This window comes from Antechinus flavipes, chromosome 3 (assembly GCF_016432865.1).
Source record: "Antechinus flavipes isolate AdamAnt ecotype Samford, QLD, Australia chromosome 3, AdamAnt_v2, whole genome shotgun sequence".
Classification (NCBI taxonomy): domain Eukaryota; kingdom Metazoa; phylum Chordata; class Mammalia; order Dasyuromorphia; family Dasyuridae; genus Antechinus; species Antechinus flavipes.
The window spans coordinates 405,490,830-405,511,720 of NC_067400.1; the positions used below are offsets into that span (position 1 = coordinate 405,490,830).

At 33.0% G+C, this 20,891-nt stretch overlaps 1 long non-coding RNA gene across 1 annotated transcript in view; it reads left to right on the forward strand.

Annotated features, from left to right (window-relative positions):
* Positions 1-20,056, forward strand: part of LOC127554498 (uncharacterized) — a 67,787-nt gene extending 47,731 nt beyond the window's left edge. Inside the window, exons 2-3 of the long non-coding RNA XR_007951998.1 lie at positions 18,092-18,214; positions 19,573-20,056. This is a non-coding gene — a long non-coding RNA (uncharacterized LOC127554498). The remainder of the gene's footprint in view (positions 1-18,091; positions 18,215-19,572) is intronic.
* The last annotated feature ends 835 nt before the right edge of the window (positions 20,057-20,891 follow it).

The following is a 20,891-nucleotide window of genomic DNA, read 5'->3' on the forward strand; positions in this document are numbered from 1 at the left end:
TCTTGGGAAGAATATATTGGCATATAAGATACCTTCATCTACTCTAATGCTTTATTGGAGCATGGAGAAAACACCGGATATTAAAAGGCTACAACAAAAACTCTGATAGATTCTGTCAAATTGGAGAGGCTTTTATTCAGAATCTGATGCTAATTATAGGTCAATCATCTAAGGACCAATCTAGCTAATTCCAAAAATGTTCAACACCAAATTAACTGCTAATACCCAGAAGGATCGAAAGAACTGTATTGATAGAGGGAGTATGTTACTCACTCTTATGGAAGCACAACTCTTGGAAAGGACTGAAATATGATAGGATACTGATTATGTAGCCTCTCAATGACCTTTCATAGATGATCAGAATTCTATTATGCTGAAAATAGGAAAAATGCATGAGATTTATGAAAGTTTATTATAATGAAGAGAATGAAAGTAATGGAGCAGTCGAATGGAACTGATCAATTTCTAATGTCTTTACAATTTAATATGGGGGGAGGGGAATATGACACTAAAAGGCCATGTGACATTCTGTAAATAGTTCTATGTATATAGTTGTGGATAGAGAGATACCTGGGACCCCATTCTGGTTATAGTAGTGATTAATGACCAGTGACTTGGGATAAATTGCTTAATCAATCTAGATCTCAGTTTTTTCATCTGTAAAATAAGAAAATTCGACTAAATGATGGATAAGATTCTTTGTGATAGAGAATAAGCTTTTCAAAGCAAAGACTTTTGTTTTTGTGTTGAGTGCCATGTGTAGTGCCTTATATTTATAAGGAAATTAATAAAAGCTCACTGAATTAAATGTAACATACCATGATACATCAGTTTAGAAATAACATAGGCTTTTAAAAGATATAATGATTTCCCTTACTAATAGCAGGTTCATGTAGAAAGTTTTATTTTTCCAGCTGATGTTTAGCTTTCTCTTGATGCTTATTTATTGATTTCAATTGCTTAAAAAAAAATAGTACTGATAAAAAAAAATCAACAAAAGTATACTTTAGTTTGTTTAGTTGGTTTACATTTATATCACCTTATTTCAGTATTTCATTGGATAGATGGTATCATCAAGATTATAGGTATATCCATGTTTTTATTCTGTAATACACACATCCTGCTATAAATTCTCCATACTAAGTCCTCTTATTATATAAACAATTTTTTTCAGATCTTTTAACATTAAATGGATACCAGTGAAGCACTCAAGTTGCAAGTACATCTTTCATCTTTTGCTTACAGTGTGAAGTCCACCTCCATTTCTCAGCAAGCACCTTCCAAATCATTAATATCTTTTATGTCACTTCTGGTACTGTAGTTGCCATTAGAAATATGCTATAGCCTACTTTCTCCCACTGTCCTCTCTCCATTGCCTTTTCAATTTCCAGCAGTTTTGATTCTTTGGCGATTGTAATGTTTTACTATTTTATGGGCTGTAATATCATTAGAATAATATATTATTAGAAATACTGTGTAAATTTATCCTTTTTATTCTCAACAGTACAATGATCCAAAATAATTCAAAGGACTCACAATGAAAAATACTATCCACCTCCAGAGAAAGAACTGATAGAGTCTGAAAGTACATCAAAGCATACTATTTTTTATTTTCATTATCTTTTTTTCATGTTTTCTTTTGGCCTGTGTTTGCTTTCACATGACTAAAAAGGAAATATGATCTGCATGATTGCATATGTAAAATATATATCAAATTGCTTTCTGTCTCAAGGATGGGAGAGGAAAGGAAAGAATATGGAACTCAAAAAAATTTTAATGAATATTAAAAAATGTGTTTTTATATGCAATTGGTAAAAAATAAAACATTATTTTAAAAATAAATAAAATTCTAAGTCTTCTGATTTCAAAAAACAAATTATATTTTTGCTTTAAACAAACACAAATCTATACATACACACAGATTCAACAACACTTCTTTTGCAGTCATTTGAAACCTGTTGCATTAATTGCATTTGGGAACTAGTAATCATGGTCATTTCCATAGTACTGAATTTGAAACGTCACATTGAACCAGATGTGATTTTAGGTTCAAAAAGAAGTTGTTATTCATAAACTAGCAAGAAGAAGGGGTTGGGTTCCCCCAAGCTTTCCTGATTGTACAGTGTTGCAAATTCTTAAATTTGGTGTTTATCAAAAGGAAAATGAGAACTTCCAACAAATTTGCTGGTCTGTGTGGTTTTCTGAAAGAGACAATGTCTTGGAAATTTCTGAGTTTTAAAACGATATTGTTAGTGGATTTTTTAAAGGAAGCAATTAAATTTATCTATTATTGACATTGATATTAATATGGGCCTAAGAATTTGTCATTGTTTTTATTCTTTGATTTTCCTTCTGTTTTCCTAATTTTACATTTCTTCCATACAAAATTTATACCACTTCCTGAAACATAGTGTGGCATAATGCATAGAGCAATAGCCAAGTCAAGATGACCTGGAACCAAGACCCACCTCTGACTTATATTTACTGTGTAACCTTGGGCACTCTTTTTTAAAAAAAATTTTAATAGCTTTTTATTTACAAGTTATATGCATGGGTAATTTTACAGCATTGACAATTGCAAAACCTTTTGTTCCAATTTTTCCCCTCCTTCCCACCCCTTCCCCTAGATGGCAGGATGATCAATACATGTTAAATATGTTAAAGTATAAATTAAATACAAAATAAGTATACATGTCCAAACAGTTATTTTGCTGTATAAAAAGAATCGGACTCTGAAGTAGTGTACAATTAGCCTGTGAAGGAAATCAAAAATGCAGGTGGGCAAAAATACAGGGATTGGGAATTCTATGTAATGGTTCTTAGTCATCTCCCAGAGTTCTTTCACTGGGGGTAGCTGGTTCAATTCATCCCTGCTCCATTGGATCTGATTTAGAAGATGGCCAGGTCCATCAGAATTGATCATCATATAGTATTGTTGTTGAAGTATATAATGATCTCCTGGTCCTGCTCATTCCACTCAGCATCAGTTCATGTAAGTCTCTCCAGGCCTTTCTGAAATCATCCTGTTGGTCATTTCTTACCGAACAATAATATTCCATAATATTCATATACCACAATTTATTCAGCCATTCTCCAATTGATGGGCATCTACTCAGTTTCCAGTTTCTGGCCAGTACAAAGAGGGCTGTTGGGCACTTTTAACTGCTTCGTGTCCCCAGGCAGATGTTTAAGATTATTGGAAAATTGTTGACTACTGTCTCAGCATTGGTGGAAGACTCTCCTTCATCAACCAATAAAAGCAAAGGACTTTTAGAAGAAAAAAGTAATATTTATTATAACTTTTTATTGGATGATTTATGTCAACAGACTTTCAACTTGACTCAGAAAAAATTTTTTGACATTTAAAAATAATTTTTGTTAATGTATTACAAAAAGCTGAATTTTCTAGTAATTTTATGATAATGTACACAACCAGAGGTTAGTAATACATGAAAATAACATTATTATTATTATTATTTTACAAAAAGTGAGTGATAACATAACCTATATATGTATGTGTATGCAAATGGTGTATATATAGACACACATATAGTTAATTCTTACTAACATGCTAACACAAGCTGTAGATTCATATGGTATGTGTTCATTTCCATGGTAACCATTTCTAAGATAAATACATTTCTGAGCAGTGATCCCAAAATAGTAAATTACCCTTTTTTTTATAGATTTCTATTTTACCAAAAAAGAGCAATTAAAAAATCTTGACCTGCTGCCTGATCAGCAAAATCAAAGTATAAACAAACCCAAGTTTGAATAGAAAATGTGATTAAAGTTGAAGGTTTATATAGTTAATTCCAAGTAATATGGAGGTTGATTATTCATGTTGAAGATTATTCATGTTCCTGCCTCATCTGATTCTTCATATTTTGGCCATTTAAATAAACTAGTCCTCTGTTTTTTGATCTTTAAAATGAGAGTCATATCAAATGATCTTTAAGGTTTCTTCCAGATATAACATGCCAGGATTTTGATACGATTCTGGGATTTTAATGCTCACTAACATAAAAGAAAAAAATTAATACATATATACATATCTACAATATTTCCTTTTCTACAGATAAAGAAGAATTTTGAAACTACTGACTACAAAGACAATTTTGGTGGAATACTATTGTGCTATGAGAAATGATGAGCAAGATTGTTTCAGAAAAACCTGGTAAGACTTATGTGAACTGATATAAAATAAAGTGAGCAGAACGAGGGGAACATTGTACACAGCAACAGCAATACTGTCAGTTATCAACTACAAAAGACATAGCTACTTTGATCAAGACAATGATTCAAGACAATTCCAAAGAACCTATGATGAAAAAAAAAGATCTATCTCCGGAGAGAGAACTGATGAACTCTGATGTAGATTGAAGTATGCTTAAAAAAAAAAAAAAAAAAACACTTTATTCTTATTGTTTTATCACGTTTGTGGGTTTTTTTTTTTTTGCAACATGGCTAATATGAAAACATGTTTTGCAAACTTATATCCATAATTAAAAGCAAATAAATAATCTCAATAAGGAAGATGACAAAAAAATAAGGGAGAAAGAATTTGGAATTCAAAAAAATTTTAAATGATTATTAATTTTTGCATGTATTAGACAATATTTAATGATATAAATTTTAAAAATATCTCTTAAAAATTGACCACACTGAATGGTCACAATGTAACATAAGTGAATAGGGCACAAGAATCCAAGAAAACCTGGATTCAAATCCCACCTCAGATACCTAAATGGATAACCCTGGCAAAATCATTTAACTTCTAAGAGTTTTGGTTGCCTTATCTGTAAAAGGGACCTAATTATTGCACCTCTTTTCAGATTTTGACTCCAAAGTTCAAACGAAATATGCATAATATCTTTGGAAACCTTAAATCACTACACAAATATTAAATGCTATTATTATCTAGAGATTTCAGTTTTCTATAAATTAACAACTTAAAGCTGGGTGTGGTGTTCGTTTGATTTGGTTTGGTTTGGTTTAATTGAGTTTTTTTCTGGAGATAGAATTATCTTAAATAAGAAATTGATATCCTTGAAGTAAAGGACTCTTTCTATTCAGGGTCATTACCCCTTAGTCTGATTACTACTTTTTTTTCCCCATTTAATTGCATTTTATTTTTTCTAATTACATGTAAAGATATATATTGTATTGCTGAGAAGAGCCAAGTCTGTCATAGCTGATCATCACACAATCTTGCTGTTACAGTGTACAATGTTCTGATTCTGCTCACTTCACTTAGCATCAGTTCATGTAAGTCTTTCCAAGCTTTTGTGCTGAATTCTGTTTCTGCTGAACATTCCAAATATCTCTTGGTGTTATAGATAAGTACTTGATATTTAAGACTAGAAGAATGTACCCATTTAGACTCTACTAGTTTGTTAAGAGCTACACTTTAATGTCTAACTCGTAGCAAAGCAAAATTATTTTTCCTCAAAATAAGCAGTATCAGATAAGAAACACAAACATGACAGATGGAATGGCTAAATCTTTGCTGAGTCCCCCCATGTTTTGGTGTTGTTGTTGGCCTCTGAGTAGTGAAATAGCTAAAAAATTTGGATAGTTTTACTGTGTCCCCACATAGCTATCCAAAATTTGAGGATAATGGCATTTCTTAAACCTTCATGCAACATTGACTCTACACAAAATTATGTAGTATGCAAAGTTTGTTTTTTGGGGGATACTCTTTACTCCCTACAAACACATACACCCACACACCCACACCCACACATATATTTTTGCCTTGGGCATTAGCCCCTGATTTTTAAATTCTGGAAATCCTGCTTTCCATTTTTAGAATGCTATGTCTGCCAAGATCTTTCATTTCACTCCAGAAATATTCTACTATATGACATGTAGACATTGTTTTGTAATAGATCAAGTCACATAGTGAAGGTAAAATACATCTATTGAATTATAATAATGCATAGAAAATGTACAATTTTAAAATCTCACCTGAAGTCCAAAATTTTTCAAATTTTGCCTAATTCTGTTTCAACTGAATATTATGATTACCTCTTCCTCTCCAGATTTAGGCACCTATTCCAAATCACACAGATCTTGTTATTTTTGACTAGAGATTCCCATGCAATTTCTTTCTTATTGTCTCCTGCCCCGGGCTCAATATAAATATATTGTCCTTGCTATTCATTGTTAACCTCTTCCCTTAACCATTCAATGAATATTTGCTTTTTAACCAAATGAATCTTCAATTCTTAGAATTTCAGGGTACTTGAGAGGTAATTTTAGTCAGGGGACCCATCTCTCAAGTCATATCAAGGCAGTGTAGATAAAGCTCATTACCTGAATAGAAAAATTGTGTGTTCAAATCCTGCTTCTGGTCCTAAAGTTGAGGAATCAGTTAATCTCTCTTCACCTCAATTTTTTCATCTGTAAAATTCATATTGATACCCATCTTATCATGAGGCTCAAGTAAGATAAAGTTTGAAAAGAACCATACAAATAAAATCATTTTTCAGTTGAAGAAAATGAGGACCAGAGAGGTTTAATAGGTAATAAAGATAAACGGATTAAGGAAGTTGTCTATTTGCAGCACTAAACCTGAGGCTACTCTGACCTTTTCAATGAAGGAAGGCCATTCCATTGCAGAGGAGAGAAAACTTCCTCTTACAATGCCAAGTGAGACTTAAACCCCAATTGTTTTTCTTATCCAGCTTCCAACAGCAGGGGTTAGACACATCTATTGGAAACACCTGAAAGACAGTGAAAATGGCAGAATTAAGAGGGGTCTACATCCTGGGATAACTTCTATGTATGTGCATAATCCCTTCATTCTTTCACTTTACATCCACTAAGCACTTTTGGGGGGAAGAAAGAGCTCTTTTTATACATGCTCTAATTCATAGTCTGAAAGAATAGGTCTTAGATTCCAAGTTCCAGGATCTAGCCTTCTAAAGGACAAAGGCAGATTTCCCTGGTAGCTCCAACCTTAGGATTGCCCTAGTTAGCTGCGCATAATACAAGAGTTTGGAAATTTCACCTTCTGTCAAGAGAAGGAACAGTATCAGAGTAGCACTGGTTGAAGGAACAGGAATCACACTCAAAGCAACCCAAACTGGAAGAGCATAAAGCAGCTTAAATCAGACCACAGGGAGATACAATAACTTAAGCCTGGTCCTACTTTCATACGTTATTGGCATGGTACAATTCTAATGGGCAGGGGAAACTCAAGTTTATTTTCTTATTGGGGGAACCAAGCTCTTATGATAGTTGGCTGTTCAAATGAGACTTTTCAACAATTGGTAGGATGACAGGACACTTTAAAAAACTACCTCCAACTAATGGAAGTGGCAATTTTTGCAAGATCTGGGTTTATCTTTTCATTTACAAGATTAGAGAAACTTGAACGTTTTTATATAAAATTTCAGCTTACAAAAAATTTCGTGTACAAATACATAAAAGTTACAAAAGTTATAGGAAACCTAGGCTATTTGAAGCTTGCTATTGATCTCACCACTAGGTCTAGGATCATATCTGGGATTTTCCACAATTCTTATATATTGCTAGTTGTCAACTTTTATGGATGTTGTTTCAGGCAGATTTTAACATAAAAGCAACTCCTTTTTATATAAAGTCTTACAGATGATAAAAATGCTTTCATCACAAAAATCCTCTAAGGGAAATTATGCAAATACTAAATATCTATGGAGCCTGTTATCTGGAGAGAAGAACATCTTCAGAGAAGATAATGTAGACTAGTAGTTAAGGTTAAAGTGAGGAAAATCGAATTTGAAACCTTCCTCAGATATTTATTTGTTTATAATCATGCTTAAGCAACAACTATTCAGGTTCTATTTGGACTGCATGGAAAATATTCTTTCTGCTAAAGATCAACTTAAATGAAGAGCTCATGGGACTAAATTTGTCCCCTAACCATTTGATTTATATCTGAATTAATCATCATTCTATGCATATAGCCCTCATAGTGGGTGTGGCTTAGATCATTGTCTTATATTCATTTTCTCTTTGTACTCCCTTGCATTCCTCGGTGAAAGTTCAGCTAGTCAAAATTAAATGAGTTATAATTTCTTTCATGTGGACTTGGACACAAAACCCAAGGGCAGCTGGTGGTGTTTGAAGATATTTAAGCAGTACTTTCAGTTATTAGCAAGAAAGGGAACTGGTGTCTCCAGAGAAAGTTAGGAAAATTAACAAGAAATATCCACATTCTTTCTTTTGCTCTTCACTGGCATATAATATATGTTTAATAAATTGTTTTTAATCAAACTGATTTGCCTCAAAGCAATGAGTTAATCCTAATTCCAGGCGGGGTACAATTGTCAGTATAATTATCTTCAGCTTCAGACAAAATCTGTTCTATTTCCCTTTCAATACTGTCTTCTTTGCTATGCTTTCATCTTAGATAAACATAATTGCACCTGAAGAATGTAGGATGGGTTTGTAACATTTAAAATTTCATCCTGAGATTTGCCATCATCATGGCATTCATATGACACTACGATTTGCAAATCACTTTACATCCACCATCTCATTTAAGTCTCCCAAGACACCAGTGAAATAGGCACTACAGTTACCATTATCCCATTTTGACATATAAGGAAACTGAAGAAGAGTTATGTGACTTGCCCAAGGTTACACAGTTTGCTAATATAAAAGATATGACATTTTTTTCTTTGCTTGTTATTATTTATTGATTTTTGATCTGAGCTTTTGAGTGTGGGGCTCTCCAAATTTAAGTATAAGCAGGGGCAGCTAGGTGGCTCAGTGGATAGAGTACTAGGCTTGAAGTCAGGAAAAGACCTGAGTTCAAATTGGACTTCCTAGCTGTGTGACTCTAGATAAGTCACTTAACCCAATCACCTCTGCAATAAATAAGTAAATACAAACAGAAGCCTATTGTATAAAATATTTGATTAATTTTATCATGATTTTTTTTTCTTAGCATCTGCATGAAAGGGAGATTAAAAATAAGAGTTCTGATCTGACTTTTCTATGTTTTTAATGACTCTGTCAATCTGTGCTTTTTACTAATGCTTTTAGAACTGTTAAGGTGATCAAAGAACCTGAAGGAAAACTACCTAATGGCTTGTAGAGTTTTCTTGGATTTGCTCTATATCTTTTGATGTAAGTTAATTTAGAATAAACAGTGCTGACATTTGGAATGGAATCAACCTGGTGACTTCTTAAGGCATGAAAATTAGAGAATGTAATTAGAGTTCTGGAGAAATATTTCATAACAAATTGTTAATTTAGCTAAGAGAGAAATGCCAATTTCAGTTTTGTCCTACATGGCTAATGAGAAGAACAAGGCAAAAACATTTGCAGTATAAATGATATATACTTGTATTTATGATTTGTAATATATTTATACCAAATTAAATTTAGTCAGAACTTAGTAAATATCAACCCAAATGGGAATGCAACACACTGTTTTACTTTTGATTAAATCATATATAGCACATTACATAAGCTATATCCTAGGATCCAACTCTTAATTGTCATCATAAAGTTAATGTTCTTTCTAAAAACTCATTTTTCCAATTTTTCAAAATTTATTCTTTCTCCATAGTTTTAAAATCATATAGTTAAACATGTTGTATTTGTTAGCTACTGTTAAATTTTTTTAGGTTATTAGAAATTAGTTGTTAGGGAAAATATTCAAAGTCATCAAAGAGTTTTTTATTTAATTGGCCTTAATGAAAGTCCATCTTGGGTCAAGATGGTCTGGATATAAGTCTCAACTCTGATACATACTGCCTAGGTCATCCCAAATAAATCATTTATCCTCATGGTTCCTTCCCTCCCCTTTCTCCCTAGTAATGCTCTAAAAATTTGCAGAACAATTGCTTTTCTTTAGCTTACTAGGATGTAATATCAGAAAAATCATAGGTTCAGACTTTACCCAACGCCCACTTAAAAAAAAAAAAAAGGTAGTATATTGTTATAAAGATTTTCTTGTTATTGTTCAATTTCAATTATGTTATGACCTCATTTGAAATTTTATTGGCAATGATACTGGAATGGTTTGCTATTTCCTTCTCCCCATCATTTTGCAAAGGAGAAAGCTTAGGCAAACAGGGTTAAGTGACTCGCCTAAAGCAAGTAAGGTTCCCTGAGCTAGTAAGTATCTGAAGCCAGATTTGAACTCAGGAATATGAATCTTCATGACTTCAGGCCTGATGGTAATTTTTTTTAAAACTTCATTTCTTTTTTTTTATATTATAGTTTTTTTATTGACAGAATATATGCATAGGTAATTTTTCAACATTGTCTCTTGCAATCACTTCTCTTCCAACTTTTCCTTTCCTTCCCTCCACTCCCTCCCCTAAATGGCAGGTAGTCTCATACATGTGAAATATGTTAAAGTATATCTTAAATACAATATATGTGTATATATTTAAACAGTTCTCTTGTTGCACAAGAAAAATCGGATTTAGAAAGGTAAAAATAACCTGGAAAGTAAAGCAAAAATGCAAGCAGATCACATTCATTTCCCAGTGTTCTTTCTCTTGGTGTAGCTGGTTCTGTTCATCACTAATCAACTGGAACTGAATTAGATCTTCTCATTGTCGAAAATATCAACTTCCATCAGAATTGATCCTCATATACTACTATTAAAATGTATAATGATCTCCTGGTTCTGCTCGTTTCACTCAGCATCAGTTCATGTAAATCTCTCCAAGTCTCTCATTATTCATCTTGCTGGTCATTTCTTACAGAACAATATTCCATAACATTCACATACCACAATTTACCCAGCCATTCTCCAGTTGATGGGCATCCGTTCTATTTCCAGTTTCTAGCCACTACAAAAAGGGCTGCCACAAACATTTTTGCACATACAGGTCCCTTTCCCTTCTTTAATATTTCTTTATATAAGCAGCCCAGCAGTAACACTGCTGGATCAAAGGGTATGCACAGTTTGAAAACTTTTTGAGCATAGTTCCAAATTTCTCTCCAGAATAGTTGGATCTGTTCACAACTCCACTAACAATACATCAGTAGTCCCAGTTTTCCCACATCCCCTTCAACATTCATCATTATCTTTTCCTATCATTTTAGCCAATCTGATAGGTGTGTGGTGGTATCTCAGAGTTGTCTTAATTTGCATTTCTCTGATCAGTGATTTGGAACACCCTTTCATATGAGTAGAAATAGTTTCAATTTCATTATCTGAAAATTGTATTTTTATATCCTTTGATCATTTATCAATAGGAGAATAGCTTGATTTTTTAAAAATTTAGAGTCAATTCTCTATTTTGGAAATGTAGCTTTTATCAGAATCTTTAACTGTAAAAATGTTTTCCCAATTTATTACTTCCCTTCTAATCTTATCTGCATTAGTTTTGTTTGTACAAAAGCTTTTTAACTTGATATAATCAGAATTTTCTATTTTGTAATCAATAATGATCTCTAGTTCTTCTTTAGTCACAAATTCCTTCCTCCTCCATAAGTCTGAGAAATAAACCAATCTATGTTCTTCTAATTTATTTATAATCTCATTCTTTATGCCTAAATGATGAACCCATTTTGATCTTATCTTGGTGTACAATGTTAAGTGTGGGTCCATGCCCAGTTTCTGCCATGCTAATTTCTAGTTTTCCCAGAAGTTTTTATCAAATAGTGAATTCTTATCTCCAAAATTGGGATCTTTGGGTTTGTCAAACACTAGATTGCTATAGTTATTGATTATTTTGTCCTGTGAACCAAACTTATTCCACTGATCAACTAGTCTATTTCTTAGCCAATACCAAATTGTTTTGGTGACCCCTGCTTTATAATATAGTTTTAGATTAGGTACAGCTAGGCCACCTTCATTTGATTTTTTTTCATTAATTCTCTTGAAATTTTTGACCTTTTGTTCTTCCTTATGAATTTTGTTGTTATTTTTTCTAGGTTATTAAAATAGTTTCTTGGGAGTCTGATTGGTATAGCACTAAATAGATTAGTTTAGGTAGTATTGTCATCTTTATTATATTCGCTCAGCCTATTTAAGGGCTCTGAATATTTTTCCAATTATTTAGCTCTAACTTTATTTGTGTAGAAAGTGTTTTGTAGTTTTGCTCATATAGTTCCTGACTTTCCTTTGGCAGATAGATTCCCAAATATTTTATACTATCAACAGTTACTTTAAATGGATATGCTCTTTGTATCTCTTGCTGCTGGATTTTGTTGGTGTTGTATAAAAATGCTGAGAATTTATTTGGGTTTATTTTGTATCCTACAACTTTGCTAAAATTGTGGATTAATTCTAATAGCTTTTTAGGAGAATCTCTGGGGTTTTCTTAATTATATCATCATATGATCTGCAAAGAGTGATAATTTGGTTTCTTCATTGCCTACTCTAATTCCTTTAATCTCTTTTTCAACTCTTATTGCCAAAACTAGCATTTCTAATACAATATTGAATAGTAATGGTAATAGTGGGCAACTTTATTTCACTCCTGATCCTGAGTGAATGGTTTCAGTTTATCCCTATTATATATGATGCTTACTCACAATGGTTTTAAATAGATGCTCCTGACTATTTTAAGGAAAAGTCCATTTATTTCTATACTCTCAAGTGTTTTTAATAGGAATGGATGCTGGATTTTATCAAATGCTTTTTCTGCATCTATTGAGATGATCATATATGGTTTTTGTTAATTTTGTTATTGATATAGTCAATTGCTAATAGTTTTTCTAATACTGAACCAGCTCTGCATTCCTGGTATAAATCCTACTTGGTCATGGTGTATTATCCTAGGGATGATTTTTTGTAATCTTTTTGCTAATATTTTATTTAAGATTTTTGCATCAATATTCATTAGGGAGATTGATCTATAATTTTCTTTCTCTGTTTTCAACCTACCTGGTTTAGGTATCAATACCATGTCTGTGTCATAAAAGAAACTTAGTAGGAGTCCTTCATTCCCTATTTGTTCAAATAGTTTATATAACATTGGAGTTAATTGTTCTTTAAATGTTTAGAATTCATATGTAAATCCATCTGGTCCTGGGGATTTTTTCTTAGGGAGTTGATTAATAGCTTATTCTATTTCTTTTTCTAAAATGGGACTATTTAACCAATTTACTTCTTCTGTTGATCTGGACAAGCTATATTTTTGAAGGTATTCATCCATTTTATTTAAGTTATCGAATTTATTGTCATAAATTTGGGCAAAGTAACTCCTAATTATTGCTCTAATTTCCTCTTCATTAGTGGCAAGTTCTCCCTTTTCATTTTTAAGACTAACAATTTGACTTTCCTTTTTCCTTTTTTCTAATCAAATTTACCAAGGGTTATCTATTTTTATTGGTTTTTTCATAGAATCAACTCTTAGTTTTATTTATTAATTCAATAGTTGTTTTTTTTTTTTACTTTTAATTTTATTAATCTCTCCTTTTATTTTTAGAATTTCAAGTTTAATGTTTGACTGGGGGAGTTTGAATTTGTTCTTTCTCTAGCTTTTTTAGTTGCAAGCCTAATTCATTGATTTTCTCTCTCTTTTATGCAAGTAGGCCTCTAGAGATATGAAATTTCCCCTTATTACCGCTTTGGCTGAATTCCACACATTTTGGTATGACATCTCATTATTGTCATTTTCTTGGGTGAAGTTATTAATTATGTCTGTGATTTGCTGTTTCACCCAATCATTCTTTAGTTTGAGATTATTTAGTTTCCAATCATTTTTTGGTCTATTTTCCTCGGCTTTTTATTGAATGTAATTTTTATTGCATTGTACTCTGAAAAGGATGCATTTATTATTTCTGCCTCTCTGTATTTGAATTTGAGGTCTTTATGTCCTAATATAAGGTCAATTTTTGTATAGGTTTCATGAACTGCCAAGAAGAAAGTGTACTCCTTTCTGTCTCCATTTAGTTTTCTCCAGAGATCTATCATATTTAACTTTTCTAATATTCTATTTACCTCTTTAACTTCTTTCTTCTTTATTTTGTGGTTTGATTTATCTAGTTCTGAGAGTGCAAGGTTGATATCTCCCACTATTATAGTTTTGCTGTCTATTTCTTCTTGCAGCTCTCTTAACTTCTCCTTTAAGAATTTAGATACTACACCATTTGGTGCATAAATGTTTCATATTGATATTGCTTCAATATCTATGTTACCCTTTAGCAAGATATAGTGCCCTTCCTTATCTTTTTTAATTACATCAATTTTTGCTTTTGCTTGATCTGATATCAGGATGGCTACCCCTGCTTTTTTTTTACTTCACCTGAAGCATAGTAGATTCTGCTCCAGCCTTTTACCTTTACTCTGTATGTATCACCCTGCTTCAAATGTGTTTCCTATAAACAATATATTGTAGGATTCTGGCTTTTAATCCAGTCTGCTCTCTGCCTCTGCTTTATGGAAGAGTTTACCCCATTCACATTTATGGTTAAAATTAATAATTCTGTACTTCCTTCCATTTTATTATCCCCAAATTATGCTTTTCTCTTTCCTTTCCCCTTTACCTCCCTCCTCAGTATTAGATTTATGAGCACCACTTGCCTCACAATAGCCTTCCCTCTTTAGGATCCCTCCCTCCAACTTAGAATCCCTCTTCTTTTCTTAACCTTTTCCTTACAATTTCTGTATTCCCTTCTATTTAGTTTACTCCTTCCCCTTCCACTTCTCCCACTTTTCAATGAGGTGGGGAGAAGTTTCTCTGTGAATTGAATATGTCTAATATTTTTCTCTTTAAGCCAATTCTGATGAAAGTAAGATACACACTATGTTCAAACCCCTCCTTTCTTTCCTCGGATATAATAGGATTCCTTTGCCTCTTCGTGAGATGTACTATCTCCACTTTTCCCTTTTTCTGGTACAATTTCCTTTCCCCCTCTAGCTTCTTTTTTATATTATAACAGTAAAAACCAAATTATACATGTATTCTTTATGTATACTCATAACAGAAGTAAAGTTCCCAAGATTTCTTTTCACCTTTTTATGTTTCTCTTGCGTCTTATATTTGAAGGTCAAACTTTTTGTTTAGTTCTGGTTTTTTCACCAGAAATAGATGGAATTCACCTATTTCATTGAATGTCTATCTTCTTCCCTGGGGAAAAAAAAATGCTCATTTTGGCTGGGTAGGTTATTCTTGGCTGCATACCAAGTTCCTTAGCCTTTCAGAATATCAGATCCCAGGCCCTTCAATACTTTAATATGGATGTTGCTAGATCCTGAGTAGTCCTTGTTGTGGCTCCTCTGTATTTGAATTGGTTTTTTCTAGCTGCTTATTTTTTCCTTGGTTCTGGAATTTAGCCACAAAATTTCTTGGAGTTTTGATTTTGGGATCTCTTTCAGTAGGTTATTGATGAATTCTTTCAATGTCTATTTTATCCTCTGTTTCTGTGACATCTGTGCAGTTCTCTTTGATGATTTCCTAAAAAAATAGAATCTAGGCTTTTTTTTTTTTTCATCATAATTTTCAGGAAGTCCAATAATCCTCAGATTATCTTTCCTAGATTTATTTTCCAGGTCTGTTGTTTTCCCAACTAGGTATTTAACATTTTTTCTATCTTTTCTTTTTTCTTTTTTTTCTTTTTTTTTTTCTTTTTGGTTTTGCTTGACTGATTCTTGGTATCTCTTCGAGTCATTCATTTCCATTTGTTCAATTCTGATTTTTAATGAGTTATTTTCTTCACTCACTTTTTTTATATCTTTTTCTAATTGTCCAATTGAGTTTTTAAATGAGCTGTTTTGTTCTATGGAATTTTTTTCTATTTCACCAATTTTATTTTTTGGAGAGGCATTTTCTTTTTCCAATTCACTGATTCTGTTTTTCAAGGAGTTGATTTCTTTATCCACTCTATCTTTTAGTGAGGAGGATGACTTATCCAGACCCTCTTGTAAAGCTTCCCTCTTTTTTCCCCATTTTTCTTCTAGCTCTCTTGTAAGAGCTTTTAAAATTTCTTCTATAAGAGCCTTGTATGGTGGAGACCAGATCATATCCCCCTTTGGAGTTTCATCTAGAGACAATCTGTTTTTAGTCTCCTCCAGGTTTGAAATCTGCTCTCTTTCAGTATAGAAGCTATCTATAGTTAGTGCCTGCTTTAACTTTTTATTCATTTTGACAAAAAATAAACAAACAAGAAAAAAACAACTGCAATCTGCTTTTGGGGCAGTCTGGTATTACCAAGCTTCATCTACAGACAACAGAAAGTAGCAGTGAAACAGCAGTGGGACAGCAATGGCTGCACTGAGATCAGTAGTTGTGCTCTGAGATCATGCTGAGTCTCTTCCAGTACTGGGTAGGTGTGGCCAGGTCCCAAGAGACTCTAGCATTTGGAGTTATAGTCTTTATCCTTTGCATTTATAGCATCTCTGCTGATCTGCTGACTTGCTGACAGAGCAAAGTAGCTCACACTGTGGTAAAGTTCTCCCTGCAAATTTTCTGCTAGCTAAGACCACACCCCACCCCATTTCAGTTTGCTCAGCATGAGCTACTTTCTATGCTCTCACTACCAACTTGCCTGATGCTGCACTTAGCCTAACTATCCCCACCTGCGAGCAAAAACAGACCTTTTCTGGTGAATTTTGAGATTATCTTCTGTTGGTAATGTGTTGTACTCCCAATATTTGTGGGTTTTGACAGTCAAGTACTGATTCCAAGGCCTTTTATAAAAGAAGTAGTCTGAAGGTAAGAAAGAGTTTAGATAGACATGTGTGTCCTCTCCGCCATTTTGGCTCCACCCCTCAACTTCATTTCTTTTAGGCAGACTTGAGATAAGATTAGATACAAGATAGAATTAGGACAAAGATTATGATTTTCTAATAGTGAATGAATGGAAATCTACATCATAAAATTTGTCTGGAGCAATGTGCTGATGTTCTCTGATCAGGAAGAAAACTGGACCAAAAATCCAGTCAAGAACATGTAAAGAATGTGAAGTATAATGTTAGTCCTGTAGTAAAGTATGTAGTTAATATTAAAGAAGGCAGTGTTATTGAATGAGACTTATAATGATTGTGTGCTAAGACTCTAAGATGTGAACTCACAAATAGTCACAAACCCTTGGTTCAAATTTCCCTCTGTTACTAACAAACTTGTATGATTTTCGGAAAGTCACTTAATTTCTTTGGACCTTTGTTTCTTCACTTGCAAAATGAAGGTGTTAGACTAGATAGTCTCTAAGATCTTTTTCAATTATAAGTCCTAATAATTAGTATATTCGTTTGAAATGTTAAAAGAGAAAGCTTAATGCAGGATTTGTTTTATAAAGTTTCAGGGCCAAAGAAGGAGTGTAAAATTTCAGTTGTGTTATTCAGATGCAGGATATGCTTCGAACAATTCTAGAGCAACAGCAGTCACAGAACCCAAACCTCCACATCTTCTCATGCTGTTTGGGTCTTTTGTTCAAGTCTTCTTATAAATCCCCTACAAGGAGTCCCTCTCATATTTATGGAGGTCTTCCTTCCTCTCCATCACTTGTCATTTTTTGGGTACCATGAAACAATATATATTTGCTGCTCAGTTTTGCCACTTGGCCAACTAATATCTCTTTCTAGTCATCATATCTTTGATAATATTACTATGTAATTTCTCACAGATAACCAACTATAGCCTATCCAGATCTACAACTTATCTTTTCATTGCCTTTTTCATGCCTGGAATCTTGAATTCTTTGGAGTCTGGTATTCCATCCATGCTTGGTAGCTCAATACCAAACTTACAACATGGACCTTTGTTTCAAGAAGATGTCTGGAGTCATTAGAAGCACTACATGATTTTTCAGCTTGAAACCAGCCAGCTCTGTTCTGCCTATTCAATTCTGGATCTAGTTCATTGTATCAGAAGAGTCCATCTCAGATCTATATCTGGTTTACTGATATGTAGCCTGATATGCTACATGAGGAAGTAGAAATGGAACCAAGGAAAACAAAGATGTAGAAAGCAACTAGAGTAGATTAGTAATACACAGAAGTCCATACTAAAGGAGGCATAATTTTTTAGGACACTAAGGAAGTCTGAAGTTACATGAAAAAAAGGAAAGACACCAAGTATTTGGAAAAAGAAAATTACATATGTTAGTATTACCCAAAAAGAGGGCTGGTAAGGAAACATTACTAATTATAGACCCATATTCTTGTTTTCTTAACTCTGCAATATAGTCAAAGGAAAAATCTACCTGTTCATCAAGGATATCTTTGCTAAAAGTATAAGAAGAAAACAGAAGTTTTATAAATGATAATCTACAGCAGACCACATTTTTACAGTCACAAAATGGATAAAAGGTAAAGAAAATACAAGATACATTGGCCTTATTGTTTAATTATTATAAAACCTCAAAAAGGGCTTATTTCAAACAAGTTGTCTCCTAAGCATCTGTTTAAGTGATTCAATATTTCTCAAAACAATTAATAACAGAGATAATAGTGAGAATAATTCTTTGATTTTATGCCAAGGAAAGAAAAGAGAAAAGTAGGTTCACCAAAGTTTTTTACTGCTATCACTGAGGCAATGCAAAGTACAGAAGAGAAAGGAATGATATTCTATGGATGATGAGGTACTGCAGATGTTTCTCTTTCAGTATGCCATAATGCTTATTGCATCAAGTACTGGGACACTGATTGCTAAATAAACCTAGGTCACATGATAGCTAAAGCAACATGATGAAGATTGTAAATTCTGGCAAATTTAAATGGGAATAAAAGATAAAGAACAAGAAAGGATTTCCAGGATAACTCTAAAAATGATGCCAATTTAAATCTAGCTTGTAGAAGTCATATCTCTCTGTTTATGAAATAGTAGAGACATGTTCTTTTCATCCTTGGACCAAAAAATAGTCTCATTCCTCTACCATTAAATCCCATGCTTTAAAAATTTAATCCCATACTATTGAAATTAATTTTGTGACTCCAAATTCAGCTCTCCACTATTTCATGATGCTTCTCTGATTCTTCTCTGAACCTCCTCTAGATCATATGTTCCTGTTGCCTGTCCACCATTAATAAGAGTATAATTTGGGATTTAAAGTAAACCTCCAATAATAAGGAATAATAGAAGAGAGAATGGATAATGACAAGGATAATCTTTCCTGGTAGGATATGAGCCATATGACCTGAAGAATTAAGGGGGAAAAAATCATCACCTCATATCTCAATTTCCAGGGAATTATATTAATATGAGAATTATAGAATAACAACCAGAATTGATCTTCTATACCTTTCCCCCCTAATGCTATGGCTGTTAATCTAACATCTGTATGTTACACCTGTATGTATGATACTTTACCACCACCACTACTATTACTGCTACTGATGGTAGTAGTTCTCCTGCCACTCTTGCTATTGCTGCTACTACTATTACTATGAACTAATATTTATATAGTGCTTTAAGTTATGCAAAGTGTTTTTATAAATATTGCCTCAATTTATTCTCACAACAACTGTTTGAAATAGGTGCCTTTATTGCTTTATTTTATAAATGAGGAAACTGAGGCAAACGGAGGGTAAAATAGCTATGCTCAAATAGCTATTTGAGGCCAGATTTAAACTCAGATTTTCCTGCCCCCAGTTCTAGAGTTCAATTCATTAGCTGCCTCACCAATAAAAATTTCTGACCAACTGTGATTATTTGTTGTACTTTCTAGATCTCCCAATCTGTGTTTCAAGCCTACTCCCAACCATTTTAATCTAGAGGAATAATCTCTGTGAAGAAAAGAATCAGCTATTCTCATCTTTGGAGATAGATAAATCAGTCTAGTCAAAGCAAGTAGGAACCATAAGAAAAAAACATGATGCATATGCCAAGTGAATCAGACTACCACTACCCTTGACTACCATCTCCCCTCAGAGTATGATGAAGAAAGCTCAAAATCTGAATCCAAGGGTCCCTAAAATAAGTTCTCATACCAATGGCTTTGCAACAACTTCCATCACTTTTATTCAAAGAACCAAGCTTGATGGAGATGATGACCTAATAGTTCTCTTATTGATCCTTTAGTAGCCATACCTACTAAAGGCACAGAAAAGAAGTTCTCTTCACAAAAGACTTTAGCATCATCAAATGTTTAACAAAAATGGATATGGTTTTAACAGTGGGGAAAAAATAAAGAAAATGCATAACCATCCATATCCTAAGGCTCACGGGTCTTTTCCATCTGATTAGCAGATGAAACATTCAAAAGTGTTGTCTCTTTCTAATAGAATGTAAATTCCTTGAGAGCTAAGACTATTTTGCTTTTTTACTTGTATTCCTGACACTTAAGAATGTACATTTGTCCCTAATAAATGCTTAATCAATGCATTTTTATTCACTTATATACTGGCCATCAGTGAGAAGCATAGTAAATCAGAATGTACATCTTCTGGCACGACTAGGCAACTAGAAGATTAAAATACATGGTGCAAATAAAGGAAAACTTCAATAATGGAAGCCATAAATTATAGAAAGTTCATTTATTTAGTTATTGATCTTCATAACATTATTCTATGGTGGAAAGTAGGATGACCCAGTCTTCCTTTATATCATATAAACATACATCACAAACTTGTAGTTCATAAATATGTGCTTTAGGTTTCCTTCCTATATCACCACCCACACAGATACTCTCCAAAAAAAGAAAAAAAAAAAAACAAGAAAAGTTCAGAAAATGTCTGATTTAGATAAGTGGTCAAGAGAAATTCTAATCAACATCTCTCATTATTGATCTTTTTTGCCAGTAATTATGCCATGTGTGTTGAGGCATTTATATGTAGGAAGGAATTTATGGCCAAAGAACTAGAGTGCATTATGAAATGCAAAATGAATATTCATTATATTAAGTTAAAAAGTTTTTGCACAAACAAAACCATTACAGATAAGATTAGAAGAGAAGTAAAAAACTGGGGAAAATTATAAATCTTAGGGTTCTGATGAAGGCCTCATTTCTAAAATATATAAAGAATTGACTCTAAGAATACAAGCCAT